General features: G+C 44.7%; 1 protein-coding gene across 10 annotated transcripts in view; it reads right to left on the bottom strand.

Annotated features, from left to right (window-relative positions):
• Nucleotides 1-7,560, bottom strand: part of MAPK4 (mitogen-activated protein kinase 4) — a 178,486-nt gene extending 170,926 nt beyond the window's left edge. For 7 of the 10 annotated variants that reach the window (XM_045378113.2, XM_074022234.1, XM_005586689.4 and 4 more), the window contains exon 1: nucleotides 7,398-7,560. The gene's annotated coding sequence lies outside the window, so the exon portion shown is untranslated. Of the gene's footprint in view, nucleotides 1-6,638; nucleotides 7,154-7,267 lie in introns of those variants that run through there. The other 3 variants (XM_074022236.1, XM_074022233.1, XM_065533820.2) reach the window with 2 other exon arrangements.
• Between the last annotated feature and the right edge of the window lie 10,180 nt (nucleotides 7,561-17,740).

The raw sequence follows: 17,740 nt of genomic DNA on the forward strand, positions 1-17,740 counted from the left end.
AATGTATACCAAGAAAACAATCCAAACTGTAGAAAAAGCACAGACACAAAGTTGCCCACGCAGTGATGGCAGGGAGAAATTAGGACCAAACTTAATGTTCACTAATAGCAAAACGTTGTGGTAAATTAACAAGCTTCTAAGGATTGCAGCCATTACAAATTATGTTCACAACAATGAGAACACAAGGATACCGGGAGGGGAACATCACACACCGGCGCCTGTCAGCGAGTGGGGGTTAGGGGAGGGAGAGCATTAGGAGAAACACCTAGTGTAGATGACAGGTTCATGGGTGCAGCAAACCACCATGGCACATGTATACCTATGTAACAAACCTGCACATTCTGCACATGTACCCCAGAATTTAAAGTAAAAAAAAATAGCATCAATAAAACTCTGACATTGTGGAAAGACACAAAAAAATTATGTTCACAAAGAGTTTATGTTCACAAAAATTATGTTCACAATCACTTTTACACTGTTGGTGGGATTGTAAACTAGTTCAACCATTATGGAAAACAGTATGGCGATTCCTCAAGGATCTAGAACTAGATGTACCATATGACCCAGCCATCCCATTACTGGCTATATACCCAAAGGATTATAAATTATGCTGCTATAAAGACACATGCACACGTATGTTTATTGCAGCACTATTCACAATAGCAAAGACTTGGAATCAACCCAAATGTCCATCAGTGACAGATTGGATTAAGAAAATGTGGCACATATACACCATGGAATACTAGGCAGCCATAAAAAAGGATGAGTTCGTGTCCTTTGTAGGGACATGGATGCAGCTGGAAACCATCATTCTTAGCAAACTATCACAAGAACAGAAAACCAAACACCGCATGTTCTCACTCATAGGTGGAAACTGAACAATGAGATCACTTGGACTCAGGAAGGGGAACATCACACACCGGGACCTATCATGGGGAGGGGGGAGGGGGGAGGGATTGCATTGGGAGTTATACCTGATGTAAATGACGAGTTGATGGGTGCAGCACAGCAACATGGCACAAGTATACATATGTAACAAACCTGCACGTTATGCACATGTACCCTACAACTTAAAGTATAATAATAATAAATAAATTTAAAAAAAAATTATGTTCACAATAACACATACATTATTCTAATAAAAAAGGCAAGAACAATTAAAATTGTATGTACAATATGGTCTGAATTGTTCAAATGAGTTTGAAAATGAGCTTAAAAAAACACTAAAAATAAACATAGCAAAATATGATTGAGATTAAAGTATCAAAGGATCACAGGTAGAATGTGTTTATTATTCTTGCCACCTTCCATAATGAATACATATTACTTTTTTAAATAGACAAATGTTTTCATTCTAGTTATTTACTGTAAAGATGATACAAAAAAGCAATAAAAGAAGTTTTTATAAGATAATCTCATTCCACCAATCAAACCGTCTCAGTTTTTCTGTGATTGTTTCAATACTGCCTGTGTTTACACACACCTTTGGCATAGATGTAATCAGTTTGAATTAATGAGTAGTTCTCTGAGGATCAGTGCCCTGGAAATGAGACAAGTTATCAAACCCTTTTCCTGCCTAGTTTCCCTACACTGACACACTCTACAACCAGGAAGACAGAAGAACGGTATCCCAGCAGCACTGAGTGACAAGGGGATGGGGTGAGCTCCTGGCTCCTTGCCCCAGCCTCCCAGCTGATCTCTGTGTGACCTTAGCAAGCCATCTAACCACTCGCAGCCTCAGTTTCTCTAATTATTCAATGGGCAAGCAGGGCTGTCCAGAAACCGCTAAAATCTCTTTCAGGTCTAATTTCTGTGACTGTGTGCACATTTGACCCAAAATCTCCAAACAGGTCTCAACTCGAAAAATTTTATACAAATCAAACCTGTTTAAATACAAACGAAACACGAGCAATGCTTTAAAGGAAATCTCTACCACAGCAAATCTTCATGTAGAATGTTTCTTATTTCTTATTTTTAATTTTTGTTAAATCTAGACATTGATATATTGCCAGATCAGTCTCGTGCAGGGCCAGGCATTTATAGTTAACATTTCTACACTAAAGCAACAATTAGAACACTGTCTTCCTCGCTGAAGCTAAGGTGATCCAAACTAAGGAAAAAGATGAGTTAATGAGAAGTCTGAATTATAGTTTCATTTGTAAAGCCTTATTATCTTAAGTTCTTAAATTCACACAGTCATACATCACTCTGAGAAATGCATCATTAGTCAATTTCTTGGTTATGGGAACATCATAGAGCATACTTACACAAACCTGGATGGAATAGCCTACACACCTAGGCTATATGGTATGGCCTATTGCCCCTAGGCTACAACTCTGTACAGCATGCTACTGTACTGAACACTGTAGGCAACTGTATCACAATGGTATTTGTACACCTAAATACGTCTAAACATGGAAAAGGTAAAGGAAAAAGATAGTATTATAATCTTACAGTTTCACAGTCCCACATGCAGCCCTTCATTGACTGAAATGTCATTGTGTAGCACATGACTGTACTTAAATTACTTGTCCCCCCAAAATAAGGGGGCAAGTATTTCCTGCCTGGCTGGTTTTAATGCAAGGACGTCTCATCCCAGGCTCAGGTATTCCAAAAGAAAAGTTTGAATCAATGTACTCCTATTATAAACTCTTCAAATACCATTAGAGTGACCTGAAAAAGAGTTTCATTCACTTCCCGAGGCAATAACTTCAGCACTGACCAACCTCGTTTATAAGGTGCAGTAGATTACTACTACCCACTAGTGGAACGCAGAGCCTCCTGCTAAACCGGAATGAACCCTGCCCCTCATTTCACCTATGATGCTGCTAATGTGGACCTGGGGTTGCAGACGATATGGAAGTTCTTACTTTTGAGGGTAGGTGTTAACAGAAGTACAGGTCACCCCGGATTTAACAATTCCATTTTGATCTGTGCTCTCAATTTAAGTCAACACTTTGAGAAGTTTCTCTTAGCTCCTATCAGTCATAGGTAGGACTAATTTTCTATTCTTGCAGACACAGCTGTCCAGTCGTTCCTCAAAACCTTTCCCAAAGGCTGTTTTCCCACGAAGCTAATGAAACTTAAATTCAGAGCCCATCATTTGTCCTCACCAGACCCTTCCAAGGCCTGGGAGGTGCCCTAGCAATGTGCTCCCCTTATCATTTTGTCTTTTCTTTAAAGAGGGTCCATCAAATTACATAAGCACCAAGTCCACCTGAACTGAATCCTCCTCTGCCATTTTCCTCCCCGGCTGGTGGTTACCAGGCACTGCCCAAGTAGCAGGCTGGGAAGATCTTGTGGGTAATGCAGTTCTGCTACCCACAGTTCTGGTATATAAATCAGCCACACTAGAAAAAGAAGAATTTGAGGTTTCATGCTTCAAAAGATGAACTTAATATAATAACCAGATTAGGATATGAGGTCTGAAAAAAGAGGTATTTATTCTAATTTATGAAATTACTTATATGAAAAGTTCTGCCATGTTAATTACACATGTATTAGTTCCTCTTTATTGAAAAGAATTGAATTACATTAGATAAGGCCTCTATTATATGGCATGATACATAATAACCAATAACCCTTAGAACAGTGGTTCTCAAGTAGCAGTGATTTTGTTTCCAAGGGGATACTTGGCAATGGCTGGAGACATTTTGGGTTGTCACAACTTGGGGAGCAGGCTGGTGTATGGTGCTCCTGGCATCTAGGGGGCAGAGGCCAGGGATGCTGTTAAGCATCCTGTAATGCACAGGACAGCTCCCCACAACAAAAACTTATCTGGCCCATAACATCAACAGCGCCCAGGTTGAGAATCACTGTCTTAAAATAATGGGCACATGTAGGTAAGGAAGCAAGGATTCTCCCTGCAAACAATAAAGCTTTAAACTTTGGAGTGGAATATATGAGGGCCAAGCTGGCAGGTGGCTCACAGAGAGCCACTGTCTGACTTCAACCACTGCACCATGATAAACAGCAATGAAGCCTCCAGACATTCATGAATCATGGGACTGCAAGGACCCTTGCCAAGACTGGCTACGTGAGGAGGTGGTGGTTTCAGGAGCACCAGGAAAGGCACTTTGCCTCCCCAATTACCTCTGACACCCACTTGTCTGTGCCTGACATCGTCTCATGGTGAACACAGCCTTTCATTCCATAATGAGGCTTAAAGTGCAAAGACCCCTGGAAAAGAGAACACAGTGACCTACATTCATATTCAAGAGAAAGTGACTGATGACAGATTGGTTTTCCCCTGAGACCAGTTTTCATACAGTGAAAGGCTCTGAACAGCTGAAAGTGGTGGAGAGGAAGAGCAGACAGCAGGCCCTGATGAGGCCGGGAAGGGGTGAAGAAATGGGCAATAGAGGTCACTAAAATAAGTGTCACCTACCCTAGCGACTCTTTCTGCCTGAGCCTGCAAGGAGGGAAGGATGCAGAGAGAGAAAAAAAAAAAAAAGTCACATTCTTGGCCTTGAAGAAGATTACAGTCAAGTTCAGCTCAGGTGAAAAAAACTCCAGGAATGTTTGAAAGAATGGCTGAGATGCAGGGCAGTGCTACCCCACAGCCAGGACAGGAGACCAAGGTCCTTGCCAGCTATGGGATCATGCTGAACCTCAACTGGTTCTGGCTGATGCCCCCCACCTGACACCTAGCATAGTCCTTGACACAGTAAAATGTTCCAGCAGCACTTGTGTGTTGAGTGAAAGGAAACGATTCCAGAGGAAGATCTAGCAAATGCCTAAACTACTCTAAAGACAGTTTGTTTTCCTCGACACCTTTGCCAAAATGATTTCCCTCAATTTGGGAGGAAAGTCTTGTTAGTTGTCTTTGCCCATCTGAATCCTAGTTCATCTTGCAAAGCCCATTTGTTTTCTCTGTCAATTCCTGACAGCTTTTCCCTCTTTTCTTATCAGCGCATTCGTCTAGTACTTACCATATTTTCTATGTATCTTTCATAACGGGCTTACTTACAGAAAAGATTTCAGAGAGGCTTTCAAGGTCACAACAAAAATACTGTAATATAGTTTTCTTTTTATAAACAATTTAAAAAGGAGGTCTCAGAAATAATTTAGGGAGAAAAAAATCATTGTACCAAGAAGCTGGGATAAAGCTGTTACCAGGAATTTCCAGAGGCCAAGGCAAAAAGATAAACATAGAAGGCACATAGAGAGTTCTCAATGTCTGATAAGAGAAAAACCACAGTTCCATGTGCTGAGAGTATGTTTCAGGTTAAATTCCAGGAGGAATTTGCTCCTGGCTTTTCATATATGCTGCCCAAGTTGTCATTTTACATGTTTATCTCGTGAACCAGAGTTCTTTAAGACAAAGACTACATCTTAGACTACATTTCCCTGATAAATGCCTATATTGCATTGTAAATACTCAAATATTTGCTAATGGATATGATTTTCTTGCCAGTCTGGATATTCCAGGGCATCTCAAGATCCTGATTATCAGAGTAACAGATTCATCAAATCTCTTAGCAGGAAAACTATTGAATTCTAGTCCTAGGGCCCCAGCCACGGGCAATGATGGGACTTAAAGACTCTCTCACCCCAACACCACTGGTATCAGTTTGGAGTGAGGGGCTGGAAGGTTCAGCTGGCCCTGTCTTCATGCTTCTCCCTCCCTTCCTCCATTGGTTCCTTCCTTGTTTAGAAGGTGTCTTTTCGTCTGTCTGTCTCCAGCACAGATTCTCTGTCCCTTTGAGCATTAGGGCTTTGCCTTATGGCCCTTCGATTCCCTGTGATAACTCCATGGAGCTTTACACAAAGAAACTGACTTTTCTAATGCAAGGAAACTGAATTGGAAAGAGGTTCCAGGCAAGACTTTTTACTATTCAGCTGACAAACCCTCAAGCATAGAAGTGTACCCTCAAGTGTAGACGACCAGCCCTTCATGTACCACACAAGCGGTTCAGAAAGGTTAAAATGCAGGTCACTAAAGGAGTTGAAGACTCAAGGGTCAGAAGATATTATATTTTCTCTCCCTTGTTTCTATCTGTACCCCAAAAGTACACTGGGCAACCCTTCAGCAAAAAAGCCTTGTGCACTAAGTAGGTGCTCAGTAAATATCTATTACAATAAGATCATAGCATAGCTACCTTGAACATAGTAGGTACTCAATAAATAGCTGTTACATTGAGAACCTCATGACACTTCACCTTTGCACGGGGTAGGTGCTCAATATGTATCTATTCAATTGAAAAGTTTGTAGTATACCTGCTTTTCACATAGTAGGTGCTCAATAAGTATCTTTTACGTTAAGGTTATTGTAAGATAGCTGCCTTGCACACAGTAACCTCCCAGTAAATGGCTATTGAACAGTTGCAGACACTCCTCCTTAGAGAACCCAGGCAGGGGTGACATTAATCAACCACCAGGCACAGATCCATGAATGGAAATGCACGTCTCGAGGTAGTGCTTTCTAGAGTGCTGGAGAGGCGCGTGACAGTAGGCGGCCGCTGCACTGTTTCCGGACGCTGCTGACCCACTGCTGGCTCCAAGATATCGATTAGCGATCAGAATCCATTCCCCACCCAGGGGCGGGAAACAGCCGCCTCCTCCAATGGTCATCTCGAGGCCGCACCTGGAACTCCCGCCACAGCCCCCTCCCGAGGCATCCGCCACCCCGGCTTTACCTACGATTCCAGCGAGTAGCAGGCAGAACAAAAGCAAAAGCCGGTCGGACTTGCGATTGCTTTTCTGATAGACAGCAACCCGGGAGGAGGCTGGGGGAGCCGGCCTGGGACCCAGGACGTCAAACCCGAGCCGCTGCCCTCTCCAGCAGGCTGGGGCTCTGGGTCGCCGAGCGGGGAAAGCGGCGGGGTCCCCCCACTCCCCTTCTCCCAGGGGCTACCGACCGGGAGTGTGGGCGCCTCGGTCGGGTGGCGAGGGAAGAGGGCTCTGTATCAACCCTTGAACAAGGAAGGGAGAGGCTGGAGGGGAGGATAATCGGGGACTGGGGCAGACCCCGCAACCGCGATCCAAATCTGAACTCGCAGTGTGAACCGCCCCTCGGCGACCCCAAGCGCTCGGGATTGTCCCCGGGGGTGGGGTCCCCTCGCGGGGCCCGGCCCCTGCGTCCTCCTCCCCTAAACACACCGCAGGGAGCCCAGCTGCAACCTCCCATCCCAAACGGGTCGGGGACAGCACTGGCGCGCGGTCCGCGAGCGAGCAGGTCACCCAGGGCAGCCGGGCGGGTCCCGCGGGAGACCCCCGCCGCTCAGACACTCGCTAGTTTGGCAGTGGCGTGGCCTGGGGGGCTTACTGTTAGGGTGAGGTGGGGAGGCAGACAGTGCGAGGAAGTCTCATCTCTTCTCCGCTTCTCCGGAGCCCGCCGAACTCTAAGAAGGCGCAGGCGGCGGGAGGAGAAAGCCAGCAGAGGGGGAGCCACTTACCGAGGCAGAGCTCGAGAGCGCGACGGCCCGGCCACGAGCCGCCCTTTGTCTGCGGCCGCGTCGCCGGCGCGCTCGGCCAGGCTGGTCCCAGTCCTGGCGCGCGGTGAGCTCCCGCGGGCGCCCCGACAGCCCGGCTCGCTGCTCCAGCTCGGGCTCGGGCTCCGGCCCCGGCCCCGGCCCCCGCCTGGGCTGCCGCTGCCGCGGCTCCGCCCCGAGCCGGGCCCCGCCCCCACCCGCTGGGCCCCCACCTGCTGCGGCGGTGGCGCTGGGGAGCCGGGCCCTGGGCGCCGGGGGGCGGCCGCCTCCCGTGTGCCGGGCTCTGCCCTCCCGCAGCCTCCAGGCCGCTCGGCCGCGCGGTCCCGGGGCCTTCCCGGACCCAGCCCCACGGAGACGAGCTCACCTGGGGAGCCGAGCCCCGTCCGGGGGTAGCCTGGCCTTCCCGGGGCACACGCGGTAGAGCTCCAGTCACTCAGACGCCCGTCCTCACGCCCGCCGGGGGTGGGGGATCCTCGGGCTGCGTCCGGGAGGGAAGGGGCGCCGGGAAGGCGGGAAGCGGGGATCCGCCTGAGCCCGGTCGCAGCCCCGCCAGCCCCGCGCTGCTGCAGCCGCCGGGGGCTCGGTGGGAGGGTGGGTGGGGAGAAGGAGCCGGCGGGGACCGGTGGGCTCTGGAACCGGGGAGACCTGCGCGCGCGGGAAGGGGCACCGGGCCGAGGGTCGAGGGGGCGCAGAGCCCGCGTGCACCGGTCCCCAGCCGGCCTCAGATTCCTAGCGGGCCGCCTGGGCTGTGAATCTTTGCTCACTGGCATGACCGGAATAAAACTAACAAAAGGGAACCAACACTTTGGGATCCGGAGGAAAGGGACAGGAGAAGCCACTAACACTAGTAATAACTGGTGCTTCTGTGGTGCCTTCAGCGAGCCCAAAGCTGTGGGCACCAATGAGGGGCGTCACTGAACGCGGTGAGTCCCATTGGAATGGTTAAGGCGCTGCTTTTCGAGGCATAGAAAAGTCTGATAACCTAAATATCGTATAATGAGGTCGCTGGTGGCTTTAGCTGCCCATGAGCTCTCTCCTCTCCCAACTCCCAAAGCCTTCCGAGTGAGACCTGCGTTTTGGCACTTTAATAAGGTCTGCTGTGTACTGCGCTTATTCCCTCTTCGTCCCCCACCTCTACCCCCAGAGCCTAATGCAATTCCAGGCGCTTAATAATTGTTGCAAGAATTCGCTGTCGAATTTTAGCGTGGGCAAAAACATAAAAATGAAGGATTGTGGGATCATATTGGGAAATGCACTAAAGGTTTGCACAGTGATGGTGGTATGAAGGGTAATGAATGTTAGTTGCCATTAGTACCTGGTTGTGCTGCGACTCCTATGTGTGCAGGTAGTAGGTTTAGGAATATGCTAAGTTAGAGACCGCAGTTATCAGGACCTTCATTAACCTCAGATAATAGTTAGGGATAAGGAAGTAGTGTGTAGCAAGCAAGTGTCTGTACATCTGTGGTAAGATTCCAATGTGTCTTCCCCAAAGAGAACATTTTAACATTTTGCCTCCTTGATTTTCATTACAAGTATTACCAATTCAGCAAGTAGGCATAAATATGAAATGTTTTGTGTTGATTTTTTCATTTTTATAACATCTCTTCTATGAAGGAAGAATAAGAGGCCCAAGGCTGCTCATTTAATCCAAAAGAAGCAGAAGGACAAATGTCCCACCACTTTAAACCCACTAAGTGCAAAGTGAAGATATGATGAGTCCGAATGAAGAGACTGACCCCTGAGAACACCTGGAAAGCTCAGAGTCCCTTCCAGCGTGGTTTTGTTTTGTTTTGTTTTGTTTTTTGTTTTTTAAATCTCTTTGTCTTAAGTCTGGAAGCTGCTCTTGAGAGCAGTGTGCTTGTCCACGCGAGATAATTTATCTCTTCCATTTGGCAACTGGGAAAATGTAATTTTCTCTGTGTGATGAGCATGAGTGAGTGGTTCATGCATAGTGAATGGCCATCCTCCAAATCGTGGGACAAGAGACTGTGAAATATGCATGTTTAATATCAGTGCCCATTACCGTACAATAGCAGGGGAATGAACAAGAAGCGAGTATCTGTCTGGGGCTCTCCGCTGTCGGGTAGTGGTGTTCTCCTGTTCTCCTTGCTGCTATCAGGAAACAAGTTCTTTCTTATTTTTACCCCATAGGGAAGACTCCTAAAGAAACAGCTGGCTGAAGTCAGTGTCGATCACTAGAAAATAGATGCACAGAATTCTGGAGTTGGGAAGTTCACCAGGTCATTCTGTTTTAAGACTTTTTTTCTGGGAGAAAAAAAAAAAATGAGCCAGCATTTCCTTACTGCCTGTGACTAGACACCAGAAGCTGTAACTCGGTGGTTAGGCCAGGGGTGCCCACATCTACAGTGGCCCTGGAGGATATGGGGGCAGGGGGTGCTGCATAGAGCAAAAAAGTGCCCTGTCTGCCTTGCTTAGGGTATTTTGGTATAATTTTCAAAAATGTTGTGCTGGCTGAATTTGTCTCCCATGGCACCCATTTTTGACTTAGACCTAGGTAGAGGAGGGGAGCAACTTCGATGATTAAACAGATTCCTGACCCTACCCTTTCTGTTCCCAGGAGGAGTTGGCATCGGGGCCAGTGACTTTGCATGTGGCCTCTCTTCCGGGGGGAAGCACTGGCCATGTTTGAGGAACCCACTGTATCATGGCCTCTAGATGAGGGGGTACCCTCAGCAGCCAGGTGCCCCTCTCCCTCTTGGGTTGCTTCTTTCTTGGGAGAGGACTGACGTTTTTTCTCCTTGTCTCTATTTATCTACCCATTTCTCTCTCCTTCCATTCCTCCCTCCCTCTCCCTCTCCCTTTCCTTTCCTCCCTCTCTTTTCTCATAGGTCCAGCCTATCCAGCTATGAAGGCCTGGGCTGTTCTCATAGAGTGGGATCTAGGGCCTAGGAATTTGAAATCACACTTTCTTCATTCTTTTTTCTGGAAATGCCTTTCCTCACCACAAGAGAGATGAGATCCAAGATGGGGGATTGACTTGATTGAAGGAAGTGATGAGCTGTGTGAGTTGCTTGGTTCTAGCTATAAACTAGTGATTCCACACTTGCATGCTTATGAGAATCACCTAGGAAAGCTATACGTCCATGGAGAAAAAGAAACAATAGGTGACTACAGTGGCCCACTTACCAGCATCTGTCCCTGTCTCTCATATTCTGCCTTCCCTCCTTGTCTTATATTGTTTGTGCTGCTATAACAGAATACCCAAGACTGGGTAATTTATAATGAACAGAAATGTATTTCCCTCAGTTCTGGAGGCTGGGAATCCAAGATCAAGGCAATGGCAGGTTTGGTCTCTGGTGAGGGTCAGGTATCTGCTTCCAAGATGGTGCTTCATGGCTGCATCCTCTGGAGGGGAGGAATGCTATGTCCTCACGTGGCATAAGGCAGAAGGGCAAGAGGGCTGAATACTGCATGAGGCCTCTTTCTGGCTGGGCACAGTGGCTCACACCTGTAATCCTAGCACTTTGGGAGGCCGACACAGGCAGATTGCCTGAGCTCAGCAGTTCAAGACCAGCCTGGGCAACATGGGCAACATGTCTCTAGTAAAATACAAAAAATTAGCCAGGCACGGTGGCGCGCACCTATAGTTCCAGCTACTCAGGAGGCTGAGGCCGGAGAATCGCTGAGCCTGGGAGGTGGAGGTTGCAGTGAGCTGAGATCCCGCCACTGCACTGTAGCCTGGGCAACAGAGCAAAATTCTGTCTCAAGAAAAAAAAAAAAAGTCACCCTCCACTTGTGTACACGATCTCACTCCTCTCACTTTTGTAAGGACTTCTCTCTGTAAACATGCCTCTCTCTGTTTGATCACCAGTTTTGCCTTAATGCCAGGTCCTAAGCAGTAACTTTCAAATATAGTTTAATGTCTCCCATCTTTAAAAAACAAAACAAAACAAAATACTCTTTTGACCCCATTCTCCTCCAGCTGCTGCCTCAACTCTCTTCTCCCCTTTACAACATCTCCTGGCAAAACAGAACTTGCCTTCTCTCCTGGTCTCTACTTCCTCTCCCTGCATCCTCTCTCTAACCCATTCCAATCATCACTCCATGCAAACTACTCTGGTCAAGGTCATCACAGACCTCCATGTTTTTAAATCTAATGATCAGTTCTTAGGCTTTATCTTACTTGACCTATACAGCATTTGACATAGTCAATCACTCCTTTCTCCACTTTTTTGTGTGACTCCCAGGATGCTTCTGGATTTCATCCAACCTTACAAGTCCTTCAAGGAACAATAAATGCTAACTACTCAAAACAACACAGCAAACAGCACACAAAATGGAGCTGTACTAAAGCCACCAAATTCAGGAATACAACAGAGATGCCTCCTATCACCACTATTATTAACATTGTTTTAGAGACTAAAATAAAGCAGTAAGACATGAAAATGAAATAGTAGATACAAATATGGAAAAGGAAGAAAGTCTTTCATTGTAAATGCTATAATTGCACAACTAAAAACCTTAAGACTCTAGTTCTTTAAGAAGAACTATTAGAACTAATAGTAGAATGTGGTGGTGTTGCTAAATATAGTAAAAAGAATAAATAAACCCAAAATCTGGTTGTTTAAAAGGAATAATAAAATAGGTAAACCCCTCAGAAGCCTGGTTAAGGAAAAGAGAAAGAAAAAATTAATATTATCAATAAAAAGGTGATACCAGCATAGATTCAGAAGATATTCTAAATATTATCAAAGAAAATGAAATGCAGTTTCCTGGTAAGATATTTAAAGTAGTTGTTTTTATCTTGTGTCAGACATAGTCCCTGCTTTCACAGAGCTCATAGTCTAATAAGAGAGAGAGATATTAAATACATGCTTACACAGATAAGTGATTTTCCTGTGTGAAGAGTCTAACAAGGAGACCTAATCTCATCTGGAGAATCAGGAAACGTTTCGTGTGGGAGTAAAAATGAAATTGGATGAAGAACAGAGGAAGAGCGGCTCAAGTAGAGGGAACAGTATGAAAGACACAAAGGAAAAGTTTGGAAAGTTTGAAAGTATCTCATTGGCTATAGGGTAGGACAGGTGGTGGGAGAGCAGGTGGAGAGAGAGGCAGGGCACAAGCCATGCAAGGGGTTTCTAGGCCATCACAAAGATTTTGACCTTATCCTAAGTATCTTGAGAAGCTCTTTCAACATTTTGAGCAGGGAAGAGTTGAATCCCTACTGTGTAAATTACTTCCTCTGTAAGATATTCAAAGATTGTAACCATGCATCAAAGTAGCATTGTCCAGGATCCTTTGTAACTAGCATCACTCAGTGATACCAGCCACCAACCCCGCCCATCTTCCTCTGTAGCCCTCAAAATGCTCAATGCCTTAAAGGTTTTGGTAGAAATTCTGGCATGTCTTCAAAGCAAGTTAACACAGGTGACCAGTGGTCACCTGGGGCAGATCTTGACTCTCACCCGATTCCCACAGGCAGTGCAGACCTCTCCAGCCTGTTTACTTCCTACAAGTTTCTTGACTGGCTTAGCCCATCCCAGCAGTCTCTTCTTTCAACCCGTGATAAATAAGTCCTCACCAGAGTTTTAAGTACATTTTCCTACCCTTGGTGCTTACCCAGTCCTGTGTTTTTCAAACTATTGATCATAACCCATTATGGGCTGTGAAATCAATTAGGTAGATTGTGCTGGTATTCTTGAAATGATGGAATAGAATAGAATAGAAAATAGCAGAATTCATTGTAAATGATAAGTGTATCACTTGTGACATTACAATTTCAGATATACGTGTTTGTGTGTATATACACCATAGGTCACACCATTAAATGGTTTTTAAATCATGACCCATGATCAAAAACAATGTGAGATTTAGAACACTACTTCCTCCCTTCATCTGCTCTGTGTGAAAACTTGAACTTACTTTGGTTTCTTTTGTCATTTCTCCATGAGAGTCCAAAGAGTCCAATGATTCTTTTCTTCATTTCTCCAAGTTGTTTTAATTCATCGCCCGGCATGCTAAAATGTCCTGTTCCTCTCATACGATCTCCTGTTATTAGAATATATTCTGAGTTTTCCCCCTAATCCTGTTGCTTGAGTTTTTCTTCAACACTAACAGTGGTTCATGCTTATAAAATTACCCCATGGTTTGATGAATAGCCCATATTTTTATGGACATAAAACTTACTGCCTGTGTCTTTTTGGTACCTAATTGAGCTAACCAGCATCAGAGTGGTCTTTGAACTTCATCCTTCAATTCCCGAATCATTGAGTATACATTATTGTTTTAGATTCCCAAACAACCATCATGCCAAGCTAGTATGGTCCCTGACATCCAGGAGCCTAGAAGACAATTAATCTAATATTTGTCCTAGTCACTTAATTATTGAGTGCTTACTACATGATTAGAACAGTGTTATATATTTACACCCTGATGGTTATAACCCGCTGGACAAAGACTCGCAGTTCTAACTTTTAAACTTAGTCTATTTGTTCTCTTCCTGTCCTGCCTCCCCTCCCTACCCCTAAGTCAGCATGTTCATGGCCCCAGCTTTTCTCAGTGTGGATGTGGGTTGTACAGAAATGGAAAGCAGTCTTATACCATCTCCATCAGCACTCAGTAAATGTGGAATTGGATCACTATCTCCAATCCCTCACTCTTCCAATGCCAGATGAGAAATATACTGTTATAATTGCAAATGAACAACACATGGTTTTTGTTGTTGTTGTTGTTTACATGAACTAAAAAACCTCAAGGGACATTTAAAAATGTGTTTCTAAGTGATGAAATAATTTTTGCTTCAAAAATTGAAAAGAAATTGTTTCTGGCTCTATGAAGACCATCATCTTAAAATTACTCTATCGTCTGTATTCTATGAGCCTTAGCACACATCCAAGGAAGCCTCTGTCTATGCATCAGAAATTTTACTAGTAACGGCATTTCTTATGGTTAGCCTTGCTTGTGTAACTTTCATGGGAAAACATTAAAAATTATTACTGGGTAGATTAAATACCAATGTGTTTTTTAATACTTTTAATATAAATACACACACACACACAAGTCTTTAGTGAAAGCACAATGAATTGTTATTTCACCAGCACATTCAGTCAACTATAAAAGATCAGAAAACACATTTTGCTCAACCAGTTCAAGAATATAACAACCTAAAATCTTTTAGGAAGTTCCATTTCTTTGGAAAAAGAATTTGAACAAACCTGAGTCCTCATAAAAGCTATCTGGTGGCCAGGAAATGTGTGTACAGAGGGAAAGCAAGGCTTGGTGAATTTATTAGGAGTGTATACTTGCATGTCAGTCAGTGTCATTTGTTTTTATAGAACACTCTAGTATTCTATACTAGAATACTAGAAACCCTGTCTCTACTAAAAATACAAAATTTAGCCAGGCGTGGTGGTGGACACCTGTAGTCCCAGCTACTCAGGAGGCTGACACAGGAGAATTGCTTGAACCTGGGAGGCTGAGGTTGCAGTGAGCTGAGATTGTGCCACGGTACTCCAGCCTGGGTGACAGAGAGAGACTCTGTCTCAAAAACAAAACAAAGCAAAACAAAACAAAACAAAAAAATAAACAAACAAAAACTAAAAGAGTAGTGATGATTACACATAGCATGCCTCTATCAAAATATCTCATGTACCCCATAAAAATATACATATACTATGCACCCACAAAAATTAAAAAAGAAAATCATAAGGAGGAGAAAATATATTCACTATTCATTAAGTGGAAATGGATCATTATAAAGATCCCCATCCTTGTCATCTTCACGTTGGGTAGGCTCAGGAGGAGGAAGAAGAGGAGGGGTATTTCTTCTGTCTCTGGGGTGGCAGAAGTAGAAGAAAATCCACATACAAGTGGACCCACACAGTTCAAACCCATATTGTTCAAGGGCCCTCTGTACTTCAGTGTCATCTCCTAGGAGGTGGCCAGCCTCAGGAAATCATTTCACAGAATAACAATTCTTAGAAAGGTCCAGGGTCTAAAACAAGGTAACTAATTCCCACCTTTCTCTGTAGTACAAGTATGACTTCTTTATGCATTGTTAATACCTATTCCCCAGTTTGGTTTTGTTTTCTGGAAGAAATTCTATACTTATTATAGTTATGCCTGATGTATGCCATGTCATTCACAGAAAAGGATTTTGTAAAAGGGAACTGTAAATGGCAATTTTCAATATTAAAAAGAATATGAAACTATAAAGCATTCATCTAAGTTTGGTACATCACTCTCAGTTTAGAATTATCCTCAGTATTTTATTAAATAAGGATGGCTGCTGCCCAATTCTGGCAAAGACAAAGAAAGCCTCTACCTAATATTGGCAGATGTGGTTGATAATAATAGACTTCCCCTTCGCTGTGGAAGTGGAGACTTCCTTTGCCTAACTCTAAAGGAACCTGGTTAACAAACAAACAAACAAACAAAAAGTATGCCAGTGAAAATGTGCACACAGTCTGTGATAGATGAAGTTGATACCAAAGTCACTTAGAATATTCAGTTGAGAAAGGTCAGGGTTTTGATGATGTTTTCTTGAGTCTTCAAGAGAAAAACAGGTAAAAATAATTCATGCAATGACAGCTTAGCATGATAAAGGAACACTAGACTGAGAGTCTAGGGTGCAGCATTCTGCCACTAACTAACTGTGTAAGACTGGAGAAGGCACTTCCCCTCTCTGGGTTGTAGTTTTCTCACCTGTATAATAGGGGTGTTCATCAACTGTATCAGACTCCTCCCGTGTATCACCTGAGATCTTTATGGCCTCACATTATTTTGGCTGGCCACCTCAGGGACTGTCCTTGCTCAGGTAGCCCCAACATTACCTCACCTCTTATTCATGCTGCGCACTTCTAACCTCCTGCTCTGAGGCTCACCTGCTGCCCCTGAAGTGTGAGATGCTACCAAGACCCTTCGGCACCCCTGCGTATAATGGGAAGGTGACGTTTTGACCAATGGGTTCAGGAGCCAGCAGATACACTCTTCTAATATTCTCCCCGGAGATGGATTGTCCTCAGATGCAACAGCTCACATGGACATGCAGAAGAGGGTCTGGCAAGATTAGGCAATCAGTTGAGCTGGATGCTGGCTCAGTTGTGCTGACTGGCTCCTTAGTGTGTTTGCGTATTTTCTCTCCCTCCTTCCCTGTCCTGGAAGACTGGGAAGACTCACCTTTCTCCTCACTCCTATTTCCCTAGCACTGACCACACTCCCTAATAGAGTAGTATCAGATAAGCATTTGTCTTAGGATCTGCTTTGGGGGATTCCGGGCCCAGACATCAGGATAAACTCTGTTTGTCAATGTCCTAAAGATTCCAAGAGATTGAAACCAGGTATGGTGCCTAATGCCTGTAATCCCAGGAATTTGGGAGGCTGAGATGGGATTTCTTGAGGCTAGGGGTTCTAGACCAGCCTGGGCAACATAGTGAGACCCCATCTCTACCAAAAATTTTTCAAAAAATCAGCTGGACATGGTGGTGCACGCCTGTAGTCCTAGCTACTCAGGAGACTGAAATGGGAGGATCACTTGAGCCCAGGGGTTTGAGGCTGCAGTGAGCCACAATCATGCCACTCCATTCCAACTTAGGCAACAGAGCAAGAACTGGACTCTAAATAGAAAAAAAAAGATTCTGAGAGATGCACAACCCTTCTCCCACCCACCCCATGAGGAGGAGGACTGCAAGATAGAAATAAAAGTATCTGCTTTATGTAATGTCTTTCCATGTAATGTCCATTTAAAACAAAAAAAAATGTTCTGATATTAAAACACATTTGAAAGCTCCTGGCGTAGGTAATATTGGTACCAGTTTGGGAAAATTCATAACAGAGCAAGTGGGTTTCTGATGCCTGAAGAATCTCAAGAGAAATACTGTGAGGGTGCTGGACCCTGAGCTGGAGATTCAGGTTTTGGACTATCATCACGATGTGGGTAAGAGGGGAATCTGTGTTTATGGCTGATATTCCTAGGAAGCAAGTCAAATAGAAGAGGGTTAAGGAAGGCATCTAAAATCACCAATTGCAGCAACTCTCTTCAATGTCCATGCAAAGCCATTCTCCACACTCTACCATCCCCTTTTCCTACCAAAACAACATTGATTTGTTCAGGTTGAGTCTCTTGAGCTCAGGAGGATAACACCATCCCAGACCTCCAGTGGATGAATCAAAATTGGCTTACAGCCTGATATGTGACCCAGTTCTGGCTGATGAAACACAGCAGAGGCCTGCCAAAGAGAACATGCTTCCTGAATAAAATGATTGCAAAAAGGGAGAGGCTGCCTCATTTTTTCTTTCTTGAATGTGGACGTGATGCCTAGTGCTGCAGCAGCCACATTGTGATCTTT

Source organism: Macaca fascicularis, chromosome 18, assembly GCF_037993035.2.
Source record: "Macaca fascicularis isolate 582-1 chromosome 18, T2T-MFA8v1.1".
NCBI classification, from domain to species: Eukaryota; Metazoa; Chordata; class Mammalia; order Primates; family Cercopithecidae; genus Macaca; species Macaca fascicularis.